The sequence below is a fragment of the Ambystoma mexicanum genome, chromosome 5p (assembly GCF_040938575.1).
Source record: "Ambystoma mexicanum isolate Mex_15411 chromosome 5p, UKY_AmexF1_1, whole genome shotgun sequence".
Lineage (NCBI taxonomy): Eukaryota > Metazoa > Chordata > Amphibia > Caudata > Ambystomatidae > Ambystoma > Ambystoma mexicanum.
In genome coordinates, this window is record NC_090930.1 from 256,328,759 (window position 1) to 256,348,392 (window position 19,634).

The window sequence follows — 19,634 nt, forward strand, 5'->3', positions numbered from 1 at the left end:
TGTTCAATTTCTTCAGTGAATTCTAGGTAACTGGTGAGTTGGTCATCATTTAGCTGTGATTTGAGCGCTGACAAATCTTCTTCAGATTGTTTAGATTGATGCATGGTGTTTTCTACCGCAGTCATGGCTATTTCTGTTTCATTTGGAATGGATGGTTCTCCAAGTGGTTCTTGTATTCCTGTACGAAAAGGTTGACTGCCTTCAGAAGTGTTTTTATCTAGTGGAGTTTCAATGTCTTCCTCTTGTTAGCATTCATTGTCCAACATTTGTATTGTTTAAAAGTGACATTTGTTATACTGCTTTCATTAGCTTTGAATGTATCTTCAAATGTGTCATGGTCATCTAACAATTCTTCCTTTTTTCTCCAAGGTTTGAATAGTTGCAATAGGGTCATGTAATAAAGTTATCTATGCTGTGGAGATGTAAAGGATAACTTTACATGATTAATTAGGCTGGTTTTGCTAAGGCCCCCTTCACAAGTTGAGACTGAATATTTGCCAGTTCTCCCATCTGGCATTCCAATTTCATTTGTAGAAGAGAGTGTTGTGTGAGTGATCTTCGGTGTTGGACTCCAGTTTTATCCATGTTCCTATTGCAGCAGGAGACGCAATAGTTAAAACAACATCCTGGATGTGCAGCGTCATGGGAGTGGTGTGCGAGTGTACCTCAGTGTTCCATGGGCTTCCTGGCTTTGCAAAAGCAAATACTTGGCTACACAGCAAAAACAACGTGGTGCTGACAACAACCAAGGAGCTGTGGTGAGTAAGTGAAACTGACTTGCTTAACCCACTGACGTTGTGCCTGGACCTGTAACCTTACTTGCAACTACTTCTGGGAAAGAAATTGCTTTAAAAGACCTAACTTCTCCTTTGCCGGAGTCGGGTGACTGCGGGGTGGTTATTCACCCTTTGAGCCTGAAGAGTGCTAGAAAGATTGAGATCGGAACAACATTATTGCTAATCACTTTACCCAGATACAGTCAGCCATGTGCTTATAGCGTCAGAATCCAAATGTCAAAACTATGCAACAGAAAATAAAAAATCACAGAAAAGGGCTGTATTGCATTACAAGCCCATAGGAACTTGAAAGGCTGTGTGAAGTGCAGCAACTCCAATTGGAAGGAACTTCTGTGGAACCAAATGCTGTCCCAAGAGAAGTGGAACCCCAGAGCATGGAGCACAATAGTGCACTTACATTATTGCCTCTTGAAGAAAAGGGTAATAAGGGGAAGTACCCACTGAGCTGGCCCTCGAAATAACCAGCACTCCTAATCTGTACTCTGAAGCTATGGGAATTGGCCTTGGCCCCAACAAGGAGGGTCAGGCTCAGAGTAAGGGGATCATTTAGAAAAAAGCTGCCTAAGAGGAAACTTCACGTAACCTTTGCCAATATAAATCTCACACCTAATGATAATGACACAAATACCATGAGAGACACTAATTTAACAATGCAAAACACTGAGTCCTGCGCAACAACTGACAACCAAATTCCCACTACAACAAATATTGAAGATCAGAGTATACTGGACCAGTCATTCGAGAAACTCTGCAATGACATGGATGGCATAAGGGAGCGCTCCCATCGAATATGTAAAAGAAGCATGCCACACTGCCAATCAGTAAACCAAAGATCTAGAATTGGACATGATTATGCGCTGTGTCCCTTAAACAGCTCACTAGTAGACCATCAGAGTTAGTTTAGACCCAGACAAGCCCAGATTATACCACTAAATAATAACTGTTTCACCCCAGAGAACATCACGCCGCAGAGGGACTAGGTCCTGCCTCGATATCAGCACTTCACTTAGCACTGTAATCTTTGTTAAGGCTATACGATAATGTAAAGCTGAGGGGTTTGGTTGGACCTACCCCTCTCCCCCCAACATTGGGAGACTGGATGCCGCTCCCCTCACCATCAGAAGCAAGGTAAGCCTGGAGGCTTATTACTATCATGTTCCGATCGAGCGCAGAATATTTGTTTATGTGCTCTGACTCGCTATAACAATATTTCTAGCACTGGCTCACAGCACTAGAAAACAATGCATCCCTTCTACTTGCTGGCTCTGCCTGGAGACAGTCCTCTTTGTGCTGGGTTGCTTGTGTCCTTGGGCCATTCCAAGATGGCTACCCTGCGGGTTCCTGAGTGCCTAGGTCTTCGTTTTCCTTCTGCTGCATGGAATTGGCTGGGGCTCGGTTTTAACTGGCCTATGGGAGAGCCGGAGGGCTTTGCCGGCCCTACTCTCAAGGCCCACTCCTGGCCCCTGCCTCTATCCCACACCGTGTGCTGACTTCCCTCACATCACTGAAGCTGCAGGGTTTGGATGGACCTACCCCTCTCCCCCCTCCATTGGGATAATGGAGGCCGCTCCCCTCACCATCGGGAGAAAGGTAAGCATTGAGGTGAATTACTATAATGTTCTGATCGAGCACAGAAAATATGTTTATTTGCTCTGACTTGCTTCAACAATATTTCTAGCGCTGGCTCACAGCACTAGAAAACAATGCATCCCTGCTACTTGACGGCTCTGCCTGGAGACAGCCCTCTTTGTGCTGGTCTACTCGTGCCCTTGGGCCATTCCAAGATGGCTGCCCTGCATGTCCCTGAGTGCCTGGGTCTTTGTTTTCCTTCTACTGCATGGGATTGGCTGGGGCTCAATTTTAACTGGCCTATGGGAGAGCTGGCAGGCTTTGCCAGCCCTCCTCTCAAGGCCCACTCCTGGCCCCTGCCTCTATCCCACACCGTGTGCTGACTTCCCTCACATCACTGAAGCTGCAGGGTTTGGATGGACCTACACCTCTCCCCCCTCCATTGGGATAATGGAGGCCGCTCCTCTCACCATCGGGAGCAAGGTAAGCCTTGAGGCTTATTACTATCATGTTCTGATCGAGTGCAGAATATTTGTTTATTTGCTCTGACTCACTCCAACAATATTTCTAGCACTGGCTCACAGCACTAGAAAACAATGCATCCCTGCCACTTGCCGGTTCTGCCTGGAGACAGCCCTCTTTATGCTGGTCTACTCTTGTCCTTGGGCCATTCCAAGATGGTTGCTCTGTGTGTCCCTGAGCTCCTGGGTCTTTTTTTTTCTTTCTGCTCCATGGGATTGGCTGGGGCTCTGTTTTAACTGGCCTATGAGAGAGCCGGCATGCTTTGCCGGCCCTCCTCTCAAGGCCCAGTCCTAAGGCCCCTGTCAGCTCCCTGTCCGCTACAGGTATGCCTATGGTGTCGCCTGTGTGCTGTGTGAGCCCCCGTAATCCCCTTGGTCGCCTATGTGAGCCCCCCACCCTCCACGGTCACCTGTGTGTTGTGCAAGCCCTGTGCTCCCCTGTGGGCGCCTCTGTGCTGTGTGAGCCCCCCATGGCTGCCTGTGTACTGTGTGAGCCCCCCACCCCCCATGGTCGCCTGTGTGCTGTGTAAGCCCCCACCCTCCCTTCCATTGCTTCTCCCCCTCCCCATTTGCCTCTCCTCCAAGCCACCCCCGCCTAAACTGACCTTGCATCTGTACGCTGCTGCCTCCCTGCAACATGGGGTTGGGCAACATGTGTGCACTACCTAAATTGACTCTGCATTTGTATGCTGCTGCCGTCCTGCAACATGGGGTTGGGAAACATGTCTGTACCACTGAAACTGACTTTGCATTTGTACGCTGCTGCCTCCCTGCAACATGGGGTTGGGCAACATGTTTGAGCCACCTAAACTGACTCTGCATTTTATGCTGCCGCCCTGCAACATGGGGTTGGGCAATATATATCCATGTATGTTTTTTGCAAGCACTTATATAACGAAGTAATCCTTATGTAACAGTGCTGGGATGCCCAAGGGCTGTTGTGTGCTTTATAAATGTAAAAATAAATAAATAAATAAATAAATAAATAAATAAATAAATAAATAAATAAAGGAGCTGGTCCAGGAGAATGCTCTAAAACTGAACTCCCTGGACCACGGGTTGAACAAACTGTTGGCTAATAAGTCAGATACCATGTCAGTATAAGGTGAGGGGCTTTGATCTCGAAACTAAGGAAAGGACAGAGGAAATGGTACTCAATAGGATTGAAATCCAACCACCAGAGCAGCCATAGGAGGAAATAAGGACTGTCTAGGAGGAGTTACACGAGTCGGTGAGATCGAACAATGAATGACAGCCCGACACTACTCGTTGAATTGTGTCACAGAGAGAGGCAAATCACCTCAGAGGTACCTTGTCTAGTGGAGGAGGTATACACAATTAGTGACTCAGCGGGAGAGGAGAGTGGTCAGGAAGGCTGGATAAGAGTGAATAGACAAAAAAGGAGAGGAAAACTTAAAAAGAAGAAAAACCCTAAAAACATACCAGCCCCCAAATGGTAACAAAAGAAATAATTGCAGACACTTTCTCAATGCTCTATCAGGATAGTCCATGGAGATGAATGAGATACAACAACACTCAAAGGATAGAACCTCTAGAAATAAAGGAGTGGCCACCAAAACCACAACTAACAAAAACAACCTAAGATAACCCTATTTCTCGTGCCTTCTCAAGATGCCTCTAGCTCTTATCATTCTGAAGAAGAGCATGAAATTCCTGCCAAGGTAGCAAGTTTGACTGCTACCACTAGGATAGAGTCTAATTTGGACATTATGGCTGCTGTGTCTGTCTCCCATTCGTAGCAGTTGCTTGGGTCCAATGTGCAGAAACCAGAATTGCAGACCTTCCAGGGAACCATAATGAGCTTGCAAATCAACTCACAAATATGTGGTTCTCCCCACATAAACAGGGGCCGAATGATAAAAGGCTGAGAGGTCAGTTTGCTACTATGACTCCAACTTGATTGCACAAATTGTTTCAAACAATAGACAAGCCCTTACGTCTCAGCTACCAGCTGGGGCAACTAAACTCACAAGAGGAGGTTGAAGCATACTTGTCCCCTGCACAGTCAACACAAGTCCCTGAAACTACTGCAAAAAACAAATCTGGCACATTAGCAGCGATAAACCGGAATAAGAAGAATGGTTCTGGCTGGAAGCAGCAATTTAAATGTCCAAGAAAACCAAGGCTAAACAGCCGAGTCTTTGAGGGAGGTCCCCTGAAAACGATGTCCTGGAACATGTGTGGCTTCCACAAATTAGAAGGTCACTCTGGACCGGACCTAAAGGCTGCAACTGTGATATTCTTACAAGAAACTATGGCCACAATCATCTTTGAGTTGGAGGGTTATCACACTTGTTGCAATTCAGCATCTAGAGGGCCAAAGGGAAGACCAACAATTGGACTCATGATTGCCATTGATCTTAACTGTGACTGCATCCACTCCAAAATAAAGGTCAGGTCTAAATAGCTGATGACAATTAACCTTAATTTACCATGTCTAAAAGCAAATGTGATGTTCGTAAAATGTTTATTGGAACCAAGCTAACACTAGCCTTGTAGATCTACAGCAGGAATTAGACCACCTGTTTATCTGGGCAGGGTTAAAAAAGAGTACCTCGCTGTGGTCGGGGATCTTAATGCTACCTCTGTACAGCCATGATTTAAGGGAGGGCCTCACGGTGCAGGGAGGATTTCAACCAAATCTGTGCAGCAGGGGGTGGCTTGGGATCAATACTTTGCGACATGGAATATTCAAGTGTGCTTACCTGGGTAACTGGATCTGAGCGCCTTTTACACTTGGAGTAAGGGGTTGAAGAAGTCATGGATTGACCATTTCTATGTATCTACTTATTTGTCTATGTGATCCTTTGGTGAGAGGGGACACTCTCGGTAGCGACCATTTCCCTTTAATCCTTCCTATGTGCTTACCAAATTTGTTTTATCACATGAAATATGGCAGAGTATTTACCACTTTAGAAAGGGGAGGTTTGGCGGTGAAATGGAATGCTAAAACATATAGAAATGTCACCACTATTTGGGAAAAGGAGTTGTTTAACATGGAGAAAAGGTAAGTTAGGATAACCACCAACAATTATAATCAGAGCCTACTGGAATGCATGAAACTACTCTCAAAACAGGGGCCGAATGATGGGAGGCAAACATCATAATCATCCCTATAATATTAAGGTTCGGGAGACAAAACAGGTCAAGAGGGTGGCCATTTAAACTTCCCTCAAAATGACAACTACTGGACCGGCTTTACAAAAGGCTAAGAGGCAGATCATAGCAAAATATAAACACACCCGTAAATGCCCTAGTCGGGAAAGACTCATAAGAGAAAATCAAGAGGTTGTTAGGACCCTCATCCAAAATGACAGTGTAAACTTTAGGAGAAAAATGGGAGAATCACTTAAGATCTGCAGAACTGTATTGAGTGTAGTAGCATGGCACAGGCGTGGGTAAATTACATGACAAAAGAGTACTCTATGCCCGAGGGCAAAGAAGGTCAACTAACTCTAGATAGTTTGGGGAGGGAACAGTGCGATTTTAGTGGCAGATTGATGATATATTGTGGGCAATCGGTAAGGCAAAACCTTCAAGAGCTCCTGGCCCGACAGCATTCCCCCGGCTTTAATCAAAAGTAAAAGGAGGTTTGGGCAGATTCCCTGTGGTACTTATTTAGACACATCAGTCAAACACTCACAGTACCTTATACGTGGAGAGAATCTCTCATAATTTCTATTTTCAAGCAAGGAGACAGGAGGGACCCTAGGAATTATAGACCTGTCGCCCTCCTGCATTCCTCGAGGAAGATATTTGGAACCCTTCTGTTAAGGAAACTTAAGGTAAAAATAACACCACAGAGCCTGATCTCACAATATCAGATCGGGTTTTGAGCAGAAATGGGGACTTCCCTTAATGCCCTGACCATGTTGCATCTGCTAGCAGCTGTTAGAAATCGAGCAGCGAGCACAGCATATATGGCATCGATAGACATGTCAAATGCCTTTCATACCGTCAGCAGATTGAGGCTTTGGAGAAAACTACTAACAATAAAATTGCCAACTAGGTCGGTTCAGCTCTTTGCACTATTGCACATGGATACTACAAGTAGGGTGAGGCTGACCTGGGAAGGAGCCACTACAGACTCTATCGCCACATATGTGGGTTTGCAGCAGGGATGTGTCGTGGCCCGACTCTGATCAATCTCTACCTGGCCGACCTCAAAAAATATGGGAGAGGGCCACTACCAATTCAGTTGAGCTGGGTACAGTATCCCTGGACTGGATTGCTTTTGCTGATGATAATGTTTTGTTTGACCTGACCCCAAATGGGCTGCAGAGGAAGCTAACCTTCTTGTTCAATTACGCAGTAGAAAACAACCTCATGACAAATGGTCAAAAGTTCAAAGTGATTACTTTGTCCAATAAAAGATGACCTAAGACCATGAATGGCATGTGGGACGAAATCCCCTTGAGAGGGTACAGTCCCTGAGATACTTGGGATATCATATCAGCAACTGGAACTCCAGTGATGGTTTGAAACAATTGGTTAGGGGAAAATGCATGTTTGCTGGTCAAAATGAAGCGGGTCTACTCTCAGCTGTGCCACTTCTCGCTAAAACCTCTGCGGCAGTACTATTTGTCAAGTGTGGAAGCGGTGCTATTGTATGGTCTGGATGTTTCCCTGGATGACCTGGGGGAGTACCTCAACTCAGTTCAAGGGATGCTGTGGAAAATAACATTGAGACTTGCAAATTCAATTCCAAACTCAATCATTAGACAGGAGTTTTGCCTAATCTCAATGGCAACTAGAACAAAGTGGAGAAAACGGGCCGAGTTTGTTAAATTTGCAAACCCGCCATCAATGGCCCTTTACCAGAGTTGGGGTGAAGATCAGACCAGGGAGTCTGGTGCTAGCATCACTGAATTTAAGGAACACATGACTGAAACACGTTCAGCAATTGGCTCCTCTAAAGAAGAACGTATTACCAACTTGTCCTAGGATAAGAAGTGCTCTTTGAATATGTTTGGGCGGTCTCCTCAGACCAGTTGGGTACTTATGCCCTGTATGGCGTGTATGCCAAATTTCTCACAAAAAGGGATGTGATTCCAGGGTACATTCTTATCTTTCCTTGCTCAAAAGTAAGGGCAATTTACCTCTGCTTTTGACTTAACCAAAATCCAACACTGGAAAGAACAAGCAAGTGGGATTCAGGTCTAGGTAGCCAAACTTATAGGTGTTGTATTGACTGTGACCACAAATAGACTACTAAACATCTAGTAACTAATTGTCCAGCTCTGGTTGAGGAGAGGAATCAATATTTTGGAACTTTTGAGTGATATTACATAGTATGGCCTGATGGGAGGCCAATGACAGAGTCTGGTTCTTACACTTGGTGGGTTTCTTGGGCTATTAATGAAAAAAGATTGAAGACCTAAGGAAATAAGTGTTTCAATTCTGTCATAATTTTGGATTAATTTAATGCATTATGATGATGTAAATGTAATTAGTTTTAATGTCAATATGTGTCACGATGCATCACATTTGATTTTACTGTCTTTTATGTGAATAGTGAAAGGTTAGTACACGTTTTGTTTGAAACAAAACACTAATAAATACAGTTTTTAAAAAAGAAGTATAATAATAACAAGTTTATATTTTTTGATAGCACTTTAATTTAAAGCACTATACATAGAACATATTTACATACATTGCTTTTATATGTTTCTGTCCTGCAGACACATGTTTTCCAAAGCAGTATTTCTTTTTGGATAGTATGTATAAATTATTATTAATTTTTTTAAATATCCTGGCTGTGGGGATCATTTGTGGCTATTGTTTCTATCTTTTGGTAGGATTTTTGTACACTTTTCCTGATGAAGCTGGACCAAGGTTTATCCAGAGAATGTTTTCAGATTTCCCATATAAGGCTGTACCTGTTAAACAATTTGCAGCTTTGTAGGACCTGCATTTTCTATGTGACAACATTTTGATAAAAAAGCTGCACAATTTTTGTGATAGGGTTTTGTCGGATATAATGTCATCCCAAAGGTCTTTTAGCTCAGCTTTAATGAGATAGGCTGTGAATACGGAACCCCACCACACCACCCCAGGTAAGATACAACGCAGCCCATATTGCAACTAGGGGCATAGTGAAGCGCACATTCAGATTGCTAAAGTCACGCTTCCACTCCCTTGACCACTCTGCTGGTGAGCTACTATGTGCGCCACCAGTAGTGTGCAGGATAATTGTGGTAGCATGTGTCCTGCACAACTTTGCACCACTGCATGGCGTACGGGTGGACATGGTGATGCCCCCACATCCCCAACCATATGCACGGCATCTGCGCATGCGAGGGGAAAGGGCATGTGGCGAGGCTGCCCGTATCCATCTTGTGGAACAATTTTTCACCTAAAATCCAACCCCTGTGGAGTGCACACAGCCCTGGCACATTCCAGGTGACAATCAATGATGACAAAGGGACAATCATCTGTCCCAACCTTAACACCCTGAGAATGTGTCCTCGGAAGTGCTACATTGTGTGCATCCCTTAGTACTAAAAGTATCTCAATCTGGTGTGCACAAAAGAAACACATGGAATGTGGAGTATGCCACAAACACCATGACAAAGTACATATCTAAATGACGGTATGTCACCTAAACCCTCCAAAGCTTCATGTCACCTGATTGACACACCATGCCATGGCATGCAATGTCCAAACAGAGAAATAAATGGCCAACACATAACACTACTGTCACAAAGAGTGCAAACAGCAAAAAGTCCAGAAATAACTCACTGATCAATATAATCATGCATGCAGGAACATCAATTGGCCAGTATAACAAACCAGAAACACAGGACCCTAGAGTAAATCTGTCCGACCATGACCATACCCAAATGCACATGTGCCTCAATGTGTTGTGACTTGCACATGCCACCCTTCTAAATTCCACCCTTCTAAATGTGTGTGGCACTGATAACCAAAGGGGACCAGGGAAGCACATACATCATAAAGGCTAACAACAATGGAGACAATCAAGGCAATACATGAAGATGGAACATGAACAAAAGATGCATCTCAAACATAAAATGATGCCAAGCATGCACTGGACAAACAATAATGAATCCCACTAGGGGTGTATACACAGGTAGGACTTGAGACTGCCCACAGATAGAATGGAAGCCCAAAACACTGATTAAGTTACTTTCACATGCTGCACTCCTGGCAAGCCCATGGAAAGAGGAAGCAGGAGTGGCATATGTGTCTGGACCCAAGGCACAAACACCAACACGAGACAAGCCTCTCTGGGACCAGCTGGACCCTACAGTGGATGCCCTCAGCTGCCATACAAAGCAACACACTGTCACATAAATGCACAATAGACAAAAAACTAATTTAAAAAAATCAAAAATGCCCATAGGTGACTGGGGAGTGGTGGGGCCCACCCAGGAGGGAGGAGGTGCAGGATGCATGTCAACACCCACATGTGTGGATGTCAAAGGAGAACCCTCCACGGGTTAATGAGCTGCATGGCTATGATGGAGTGGGAGACCCGTCGCTGCTGTCATCACCCTCTGGTGCTGCATCCTAATGTGGTAGTGGAAAGGGAGGATAACCACGTATAGCCCTGGTCTGTTCCTCCATAGCAGTGGACATGCAAGAATGAGATGCTTGCATCAGCAACATGATTGCCCGGAGGTCTCCATGCATCACCTCACGGTATGCACGCAGTTCCTCTGTGATGGTACGAGTCATCATTCGCATCTGCTGTTCAGAACGTCTACTGCTGGATGCCTCGTGTGCAGTCAGTGGAACCCTGAGGGACCTATACTCTGACCTCAGGGCTTCCCTGTTGGCCCGACCCTCTGCAGCCAAGGATGCACGCATAGCCTTCAGTGCTGCCCATCGGCTCCTGTTGCTGGCCACCATGTCCAACCTGTGTGAGCCACATGCGGACCACAATGCCTGCTGCTGGTGCTCTACATGTTTTGCTGGGGGTATCATAGAATTGGCCACCCGAACCATTCCCAGTGCCAATATCTGATGTGAAGCAGCCTGTTGTTGTGCAACAGCATACATGGACTGCTCCCACACAGTATCGCCAGCTTCTCTCGGGAGGATAGCTCAGGTGCAACGTGCTTGCCTTGGAAGCAAGACGACAGAAGCAACACAGGTTTGATCCCCGGGTCCGCGCTTAGAGACCTCTGGGTATTAATCGTGTTATAAATAACCTATCATATATCTTATTAACACACGGCCACCTCGTTGTTGGACCCCATGGCTGCCTAGGTCAAGGGTGCCTAACTCTTAATGTGATGACGCCGTCTGTGGCTGCAAGACTGCATCCCTCCCATGATCTGCTGCCCTAGGACAATGAGTCAATACTGTGGAGCGTGACCCTGCAACCGTAACCACCACAGATGTATTTACCAACACTGACTGGCCCACTGAGGGGTCTTTCCCCCCTCCAGATGTTTGGGATGCAACATGACCCACAGTTGATTCACTCACCTGTGACACCACAGAGGTATCCATATCTGATTCACCACCAGAGCCTAAGGCTTCCTTGGAGGTGGACTCAGAATGAGTATGGGCCAGGATGGCCTGTAGCTCCAGTGGAACTTCATGGGCTACCACACCATGTCATCCACTGGTGAATGGTCGTGGATCACTAACCTGTTCCTCCTTCACCTCCTCCTCTGCATCAAGTGCCTCATCACCTGTACATGGACAGAAAAATAAATGAAGAGCCATGTAAATACCATAGACCACAAACATAGGCATCACAATGTCGTCATGTAACACATGAACCTGTCATGTCACAAACTCCTGCACAGTGTCAATGCAAGTGAAGGGTAGCATGAAAGCAGCCATGGACCTGTGTGAAGGGCTAAATACAACCTGTAGTGCATGGGGCATAGAACCTGCTACACACATGAGCACCTGACTGGTATAGTTCATCCACCAACATCACGGATGCAGAAAAACATATGCCATGTACTATAGCCATGCCTGATCTGTAATACTGCATGAGATGTGATTTGCTGTCTACTGTCCCAGAGCCATGTACAATGGGTGTGACATGGCATGACATGTAAATCACAAAGTAAATACACACAGGTGTCACACAGTGCAACGATGCAAGGTTGGTGGAATAGAGTGAAGCCACACACACCCATCCAATGAGGCCAGCTCACATTAACATCACGCGAGCGAATAGGTATGGTGAATGTGAGACCTTGGGTTGGAAGTGGGAGTGGGCAGTGCAGTACATGGGAATGGCATACCAATTAAATACAATTACGTTATCATCAATGAAAATCCGGTGGGTTGGTGGAAGTCGATCTGCAGGCACCATTCGTGTTGCTGTGCAGGCTTCCAATCGGGGGCTTGCACATCATTACAATGAGGTATGTCGCCTCATTAACTGGCTAGCTCAGTTCCCGGTCACAAATTGGGTATGTGTGCTGGGCACTGCTGGGACCCCTCCTCGTCTGCCTCTTCTGTGCACCAGTCATCCTTCCTGCTGTCTTCTGGCCCAGATACCACCAGGGCCCCCTTTGCACCTGTCTGGTGGAGATCACACCCCTGCCAGAGTCAGGAGTCAGGAGTCGAAGGAGGATCAGCAGAGGTGGTCACCACAGAGATACATACGGCGACAGTACATGTGGCAATGGAGGAAGAGCAGGCACCAAGCAGCAGGGCACGTGCACGACGGCCCCAGGTATTGTAATCATCCTGGAGTCTGTCCTTGAGGCGCAGGCACCGGACTACTCGGCAGCGGCAGGCTCAGTGTAGGAGGCGAGAGGACTCGGAGCTTCCAATGGAAGAGAGGCAGGTATCGGCCATTGGGCAGGAGGAAAATGTGGACCATATATCAAGGATGTCTTCCGTGTTGGAGCATTTTGGCCAGCAGATCGGAGCAGAGCAGCAGCGGGCACGGGAGGCTAGACTAACCATCACCAGGGTGGAGAGGACACTGCGTTTGGCAGAGAGGCGGACGGAGGTCCTTGAGGAGTCTTGCAGGGAGTCTTGGAGTAGGATGTTGGAGTCCCTGCAGGTAAGGGGTGGGTAAGAGTGCATATGTGTGGTAATGTGTGTTAGTAGTTTTAGGGTTTGATTTCAGGAGTTGATCTGGGTGGGGTCTATGGAATAAAGAGCAATGTTGAAATGGGATTAGAAATAGTGTGACTGCTGAAATGAAATGAGTAAGAGTGTAAAACAATATTGTTGAGTAGAAAATAATGGTTGAGGCTGATACATCATGAAATTACATTATTTCAATTAGAGAGGCATACATGCTATACTAATATACTTTGTAGCATGTGAAGAGTTTTCTTTGTTCAATAACTATTTTTTTCAATCTTGTTTTATGTAATTTTAAAAGAAAGTTAGTTGGTGTATGCGGTAATGTTCAAGCAGTTTTAGTAGAATAGCTTGATATTTATTGTGATAGTGGCATGTATTGGAAAAAGGATTGGAGTACTGTTAAGTGTGTGGTACTGAGCTATGTTGTCACCATAGTCTGTATGAAAGCACTGGTTGGAAAACACTTTGCCTTCATATGTAAGGAAAAGCGTTTTCTATAGGATTGGCTTTTTTTAGTAGCAATGTATTGAAAGTCAAAGAATGCATAGGCACATTAGGAGTTCTACTATGTCCCTATGTTTTTAAAGTAAGGAATAAGCACATGGAAAATATTCCAGCAAGTGTTTTAAGTGGCATTTTCTGTAGTAAGGTGTGCTATTATCATGCTATATGGAATATGGTAGCACTAGTTTTAAAACATTGAGCCTCATTACAAGTCGGGCGGTCCGGAATTAACAGTGGTGGTAAACCCGCCGCCACTGTTAATTCTGGACCGCCCAATCCCGAGTCCTGCAGGCGGGAGGTGATCTTCCCGCCAGGTCTGACCTGGCGGGTTGAACACCTCCCGCCTGCAGGCGGACGTGCAAACACCAGCAACATCACGAGATGGTGCCGGTGTTTCCACTTCCCCATTCCCATTGAGTCCTTTGGGACTCAATGGGAATGGGGATTTACACCATTCCGCCTCTGGGATTCCCAGGACACCAGGGTCTTACCGCCGCGGTTACCACCGGACTCGTAATGAGGCCCATTGTACCTTTTTGAAAATGGAAGGTTGATGGGCTTTCATTTGCTTATTTTTATCTATATTTTAGTTTTTAAAAAAATACAGGTTATAGGTGCATGAGCAGCACCAGTATGTTTATATTTCTGCAAAGGAAATGACATGTGTTGCTAAACTCTTCTATGGTAGTGTTGTAATTTGATGTAAGCAGGTGGCAAATGGTGGAACTATAAGTTATCTGATAGCAATTCTTTGAAAAAATAACACATGTACATGTAAGAGAAAATGCTGTTTTAATAATGTATGCTTTTAACAGCTTTCCATTCAAATTCGAAAAATGCATGGGTGCATTAGGGGGCATACAACGTGTACCTTTTTGTACAAATAAGGAAAATGCACATGTGTTCTGACGTGGAAAATATTGCTAAGTGGCATCTGGTGTGAGCATGTGCAATATGTTGGCACTATATGTAATATGATAGCAGTGCATGTAAAATAGTGTAGCACTTGCTGTATTTTAGGGATGGCTATTTTTAATACCATCTGAGTAAAAGATTGACAATGCAACGGTGTATAAGTAGCAGTAAACGTTTTCGAATTCTGTAAAATTATGAAGAATGCACTGTTTGAATTATTTTATGATAGAATTAACTGCTCCTTCATGTGAGTAGTAGAACATGTTGCCAATATATGAGATCTGATAGCAGTTGTTAAAAAACAGCATACTTTGTGGAGGTGCTGGTACATATATACAAAAGTGGTGAGCAGAGTTGCATTTGAAAATATAAGCATACCCATTAACAACTATTTACAAAACAAAAGAGAGGAAGGAACAGAAAGGCTGCATTTACACAAATTGGTATGAGGTCTTATATGGGCTGCAGCTGTAAAGGTAGCATGCTATCAGCACTGTCAGCACTAACAGCGCTATCATTGTCCAGCCCTCCCACGAATGGACAACTTGGTGGGCAAGGAAAGGTTAGTAGAGTTGGTAAAGTCTTCTGGGTAACTATTATATCCAAATCAGCCATCGCCCCCGAGGGCTAAAAGCCACATTTTTCTCTCAGCGTGCAGCATTGGTGATCCCTTCGGAACATTTCCTCTTGTGCAATGTAGTAGCTGAAGACAATTGCCCCCTTTTTCCGTGAGCAATAGAGGGTACAGAATTAGTATTAGTAGGGTTAAAGAGACAGTTAGCAAGTGCCTTAAGTATCAAAGTCAAAACCAAAAGTAGCAGAGTAGATTCCAGCGGCCATGTAAGGACAGCAGCCACTCCCTCCTGTCAATACCAATGCCGGTTGTAATAAGCAAAACAGGACTGGGCAAGGGCAAGGGCAGGGCATGCCAAGAGTGATTCCCACGCTGGTGTGAAAGGGAAATCCACGATTTACCCAGATGTTTGCACCCCAGCAGGCAAACGACAGAGATTGTTACTGTTCACTTATGACGTTAGCAGAGGCTCACATAGAAACTGCGAACTAGAAGTCCAATTATATATTATGAGTTTATTTTTTAAAACAACATAAAACAAAGTCTATGGTAGGCTATGGAACATCCACACTCCTCACCACTCCAACACCGCACTCTAACGCAGAACCAAATCAGATGCAAGTGCTAACTGTGCAAGATGATCATGCTGAAAGACGAAACCATAACAAACAACTCACACAATGGCAATAGCATTATAAATTGGGCGGTGTCGTGCCAGCGATGTAGCCGCTATCTTGACTAGACCCAAGGCAGCAAGCAGCAGGAGCAGCGAGGGGCGATCACTCCCGCAGACCTCAAGTACAATACCAATACTGGTGGGACGGAACACCCAGATTACTAATGCCACACTGCTCACCGCCAGCAGCCCGAGGTGCTCTTCCTCCCCTCCTCACTTCCTCGCTTCTCCTTCTTCTCACCTCATAATTTTACTGCATGCATACAAAATGGACTGGAGTAGATTAGAGATTAGAGGAAAGGTCCTCTCAGTGTCAAGCCGTGCCAATTCACTGTTACCAAATGGCTCCTCCGACGCTGCAATTACTCTGAGCTGAAAATGTTTGGCTTTGTTGTAATGGTCAAACAGTATGTGGATTAGGTCCTTTGCCAGATGTACTGGGACCACCCAGCACTGCTGACTTGACTGATTTTTGGCAATAGTGCAGATCCAAATGCAGGCCCTACAGCTGTGGATACACCAGAGAGAGGTAGATTTAAATCTTGAACAATTGTTTTTAACATTGCACTTACCAGCACTAACAGTTGATTGCTGTTGTGTCAGCGTCAGACCAGAGGAGGCCAGATGGCCAGGGTCTCTTCCTATGAACCAGACTCTGTCATGAGCCAAGGGAACTATTCTTCATCTTGGCTTGTGGGTGTGGGAACATGCAGGAGTTCCTGAAATATGCCATCCACATTCTCTAAGGAGGAAACCTCTTTAGACCTGCTCACTATTGCCTGCAAATACAAAGAAGAGGGGGGGGATTTGTCCCATGAGCAGAAAGGGAGGGGACAGAAGACCAAAATAACACCATTGATCCCTAACTGCTATGTATCAAAGTCAACGTGATTAAATTGTTCAGAAAAGTACCAAACTATGGTATCATGCACTTTTGTGAAATTCTCTGAAAACAAAAAGGGCAAATTTCTAGAAAGTTATTTGAAATATTTATTTTTTAAACAAAGAAAATCCTAATAACACAAAAGTTGTAATAACGGAGAAGTATAACAAAAATTATAAAAACACTCAGAATTGTAATTCACAGTGGAAAATTTGGTTTAGTTTTAAGAACAAAAAAACAATCAATTATTCTTTTTGTGAAACAGAATTTTTTTTTTTTTGTTTTTCAGAATTGTAATTCACAGTAGAAAATTTGGTTTAGTTTTTAATGACAGGTCTGCCTACGTGTAGGTGTCAAAAAAATATTTCAGAAAAAATCAAGGTTGACATCATCACAACAACGTTTCGGCTAACATGCCGCCTGTCTGGCCATAGTTTCTTTGCATAGTTGAAAGTTGCCTTCCTCAGGGCGAAAGAACCTCACAACAGTTTAACCCTGTTCCACATGGGGCTCCTTGGAAAATGACATCCGAGCAATGGAGCAAGAGGCAATAGTGAGCTCCTGTCCATTCAACTCTCCCTCTTCAACCTCGACAATACCTGTGTTATGTGCAATGACAAAAGCCACTCTTTTGGTGTCTGGCTGCAGTCGGATAAATCCGCATTCCCGGTGCATCGGCTTTCTGGAGTCCGCGTGGAAAGCATTGAACCGCACCAAGGAGACCTCCCATCTGTCTGGTTTGTCTGGTCCTTGGCAGAGCAGTCGTCTCTCCTTCTTCCTGATCTCCGTCTCCAGATGAGTACTTGCGCTTTTGCAGAAAAGGGGCAATAGAATTTGGGCCCTACGTGTAGGTGTCAAAAAAATATTTCAGAAAAAATCAAGGTTGACATCATCACAACAACGTTTCGGCTAACATGCCGCCTGTCTGGCCATAGTTTCTTTGCATAGTTGAAAGTTGCCTTCCTCAGGGCGAAAGAACCTCACAACAGTTTAACCCTGTGGGGAAGCAGACATGAAAGAAAATGAAATTAAATTTAAAAGCATAATAGGAGCGAACTCCAAAGTTTAAGTAAAGTTGCCCTTGTTGTTTAAAAGAGAATAAATTAGGAAATCAATTACCTCAATTTTGCAGGCTGTGGGTAAGTTAGAAATACAGGCGTGAAAAAAGGGGCTCAGGGGCCCACGACAGTAATGCCTGTAAAGCGGAACCGACAGGGCCCTTGGTGTAACTGCATCGAGTAAGGACTCGTATTGGAAAAAACAACAACTGAAATGAAAGGGGGAACTTATCAGAATAAAGATTAAGAAAGGACAAATTGAAGTTATCCAAATGGGGAGAGGAGTAGAGAGGTGTGTACTCACATATGGATTAAATCCTGTAGCTAAATAGCATACACAGATGAAAGGTGGAGTATATAGTGCGGAGAGCACATTCCTCGGGTAGCCTGGTGTGGTCCCTTATCACTGGCATAAAAGGTGTACAACCTCTGAGTGAAAAAAATAAATAATGAATAATATTAGAAGAATGGACAGATGTGTACAATGAACACTAAGTGTGTGTAAGAAGGAACCCGCGAGAAATTGCGTCTTACCTATATCGGCTTGACCAAAATATGATGCAGACGAGCGAGGGGAACAGCCATTCTTGAAAACCTCTCGCAACACTCTGCAAAGCGAGCACGAATGTTCATATAGCCTGAAGAGGGCAGGAAGCCTAACTCGCCATTTCATTGGGCCTAAAAACGAGATGTGTGGATAGGCTGAGAGCTGCCCCACCTGCATGTCACTCACTAGGGTGGATACAAAAGGACGCCATGACAGCGGCCTCTGTAACATCAACTGAAAGAAGCTGCAGCGCCGGAAAGCAGACACGAGCCTGCGAAGGAGCGCCCGGCTGGGGAGCATAACACATGCTGCTCGAAGGAGGCAGCCGCCTGCAAGGCAGAACCCAGGCAAGGGAAGGAAGCCAAAACATGTTAGATTGGACTGAAATCCTCATTGAGTCCATTGATGTGAGTGGATAGACGGTGGATCCAGCGAGCCTCCTTCTGTAGGAGGCAGTGGGTTGTGTTGGGCGTGTTTTTAACCACATCCAGAATCCACCATAATATGTCATTAGCAGAGTGCTGTAGCTCAATGTAGTGACTTACTAGGGGTGCGGTAAGTATTTTGCACCTGATTCTAGATCGATGTTCTGATATTCTGATATGTACCGGTCGTGAAGTTTGACCAACATACCGAAGGCCACACGGACATTGAATGCAGTATACCACATGTGCGGTTTTACAGTTTGTCATAGTGGTGAGTGTCCATGTTTTTGGCCCAATTTTGAACTCCTTCATTTTCCTGGTGAATTGACAGACAGAGCAAGATCCACAAGGGAAATGCCCTGTAGTGGTCCTCAGGTCCCACAGTCCTATTCTAGGGGCAGCTTTCTTAAGGGAAGAGTGCACAAGTTTGTCACGAATATTGCTGCCCCTCTTGAAAGCGAAGCGGGGAGGAGGTGTGTCGGGCATATTTATTTTGACAATGGGCCAGTATTTCGAGATAAGTTTTTTGATCTCGAAGGTCTGAGGCCCATGGGTCAATACACATGTCATCTGTGGATTGTTCTTGTCCAGTACTGAATTGGAATTTTGTTTGGGCGTGAGCAAATTGTCACGGTCAGTAAACCGAGCCCTTTTGTACGCTTGTGTGATCAATCGTTTAGGATAACCTCTGTCTCTAAGGCGACTACTAAGCTTATCTGCTTGTTCATAAAAATCAGATACCTCGGAACAGTTTCGCCGGATCCGGAGAAACTGACCATAGGGTAGATTATCCCTAATATGCCGAGGGTGATTACTAGAGTAATGTAGGAGAGTATTCCGGGCTGTAGTTTTACGGAAAAGCGAACACTTCAATTTTCCAAAATCATCTTTAATTATTAAGTCTAGAAAGGGAATCTGAATATTGCTAGACTCTATGGTGAACTTGATATTGGGATCAACATTATTCAGCCAATTGAAAAAGAGTGTTAGCTCAGCTTTTGTGCCTGTCCAAATAAATATGATGTCATCGATATATCTCTTCCATTTGGTTATAGAATAGCGGAAGGGGTTGGTGGAAGATAAAATGTGACGGGTTTCAAATTTAAACA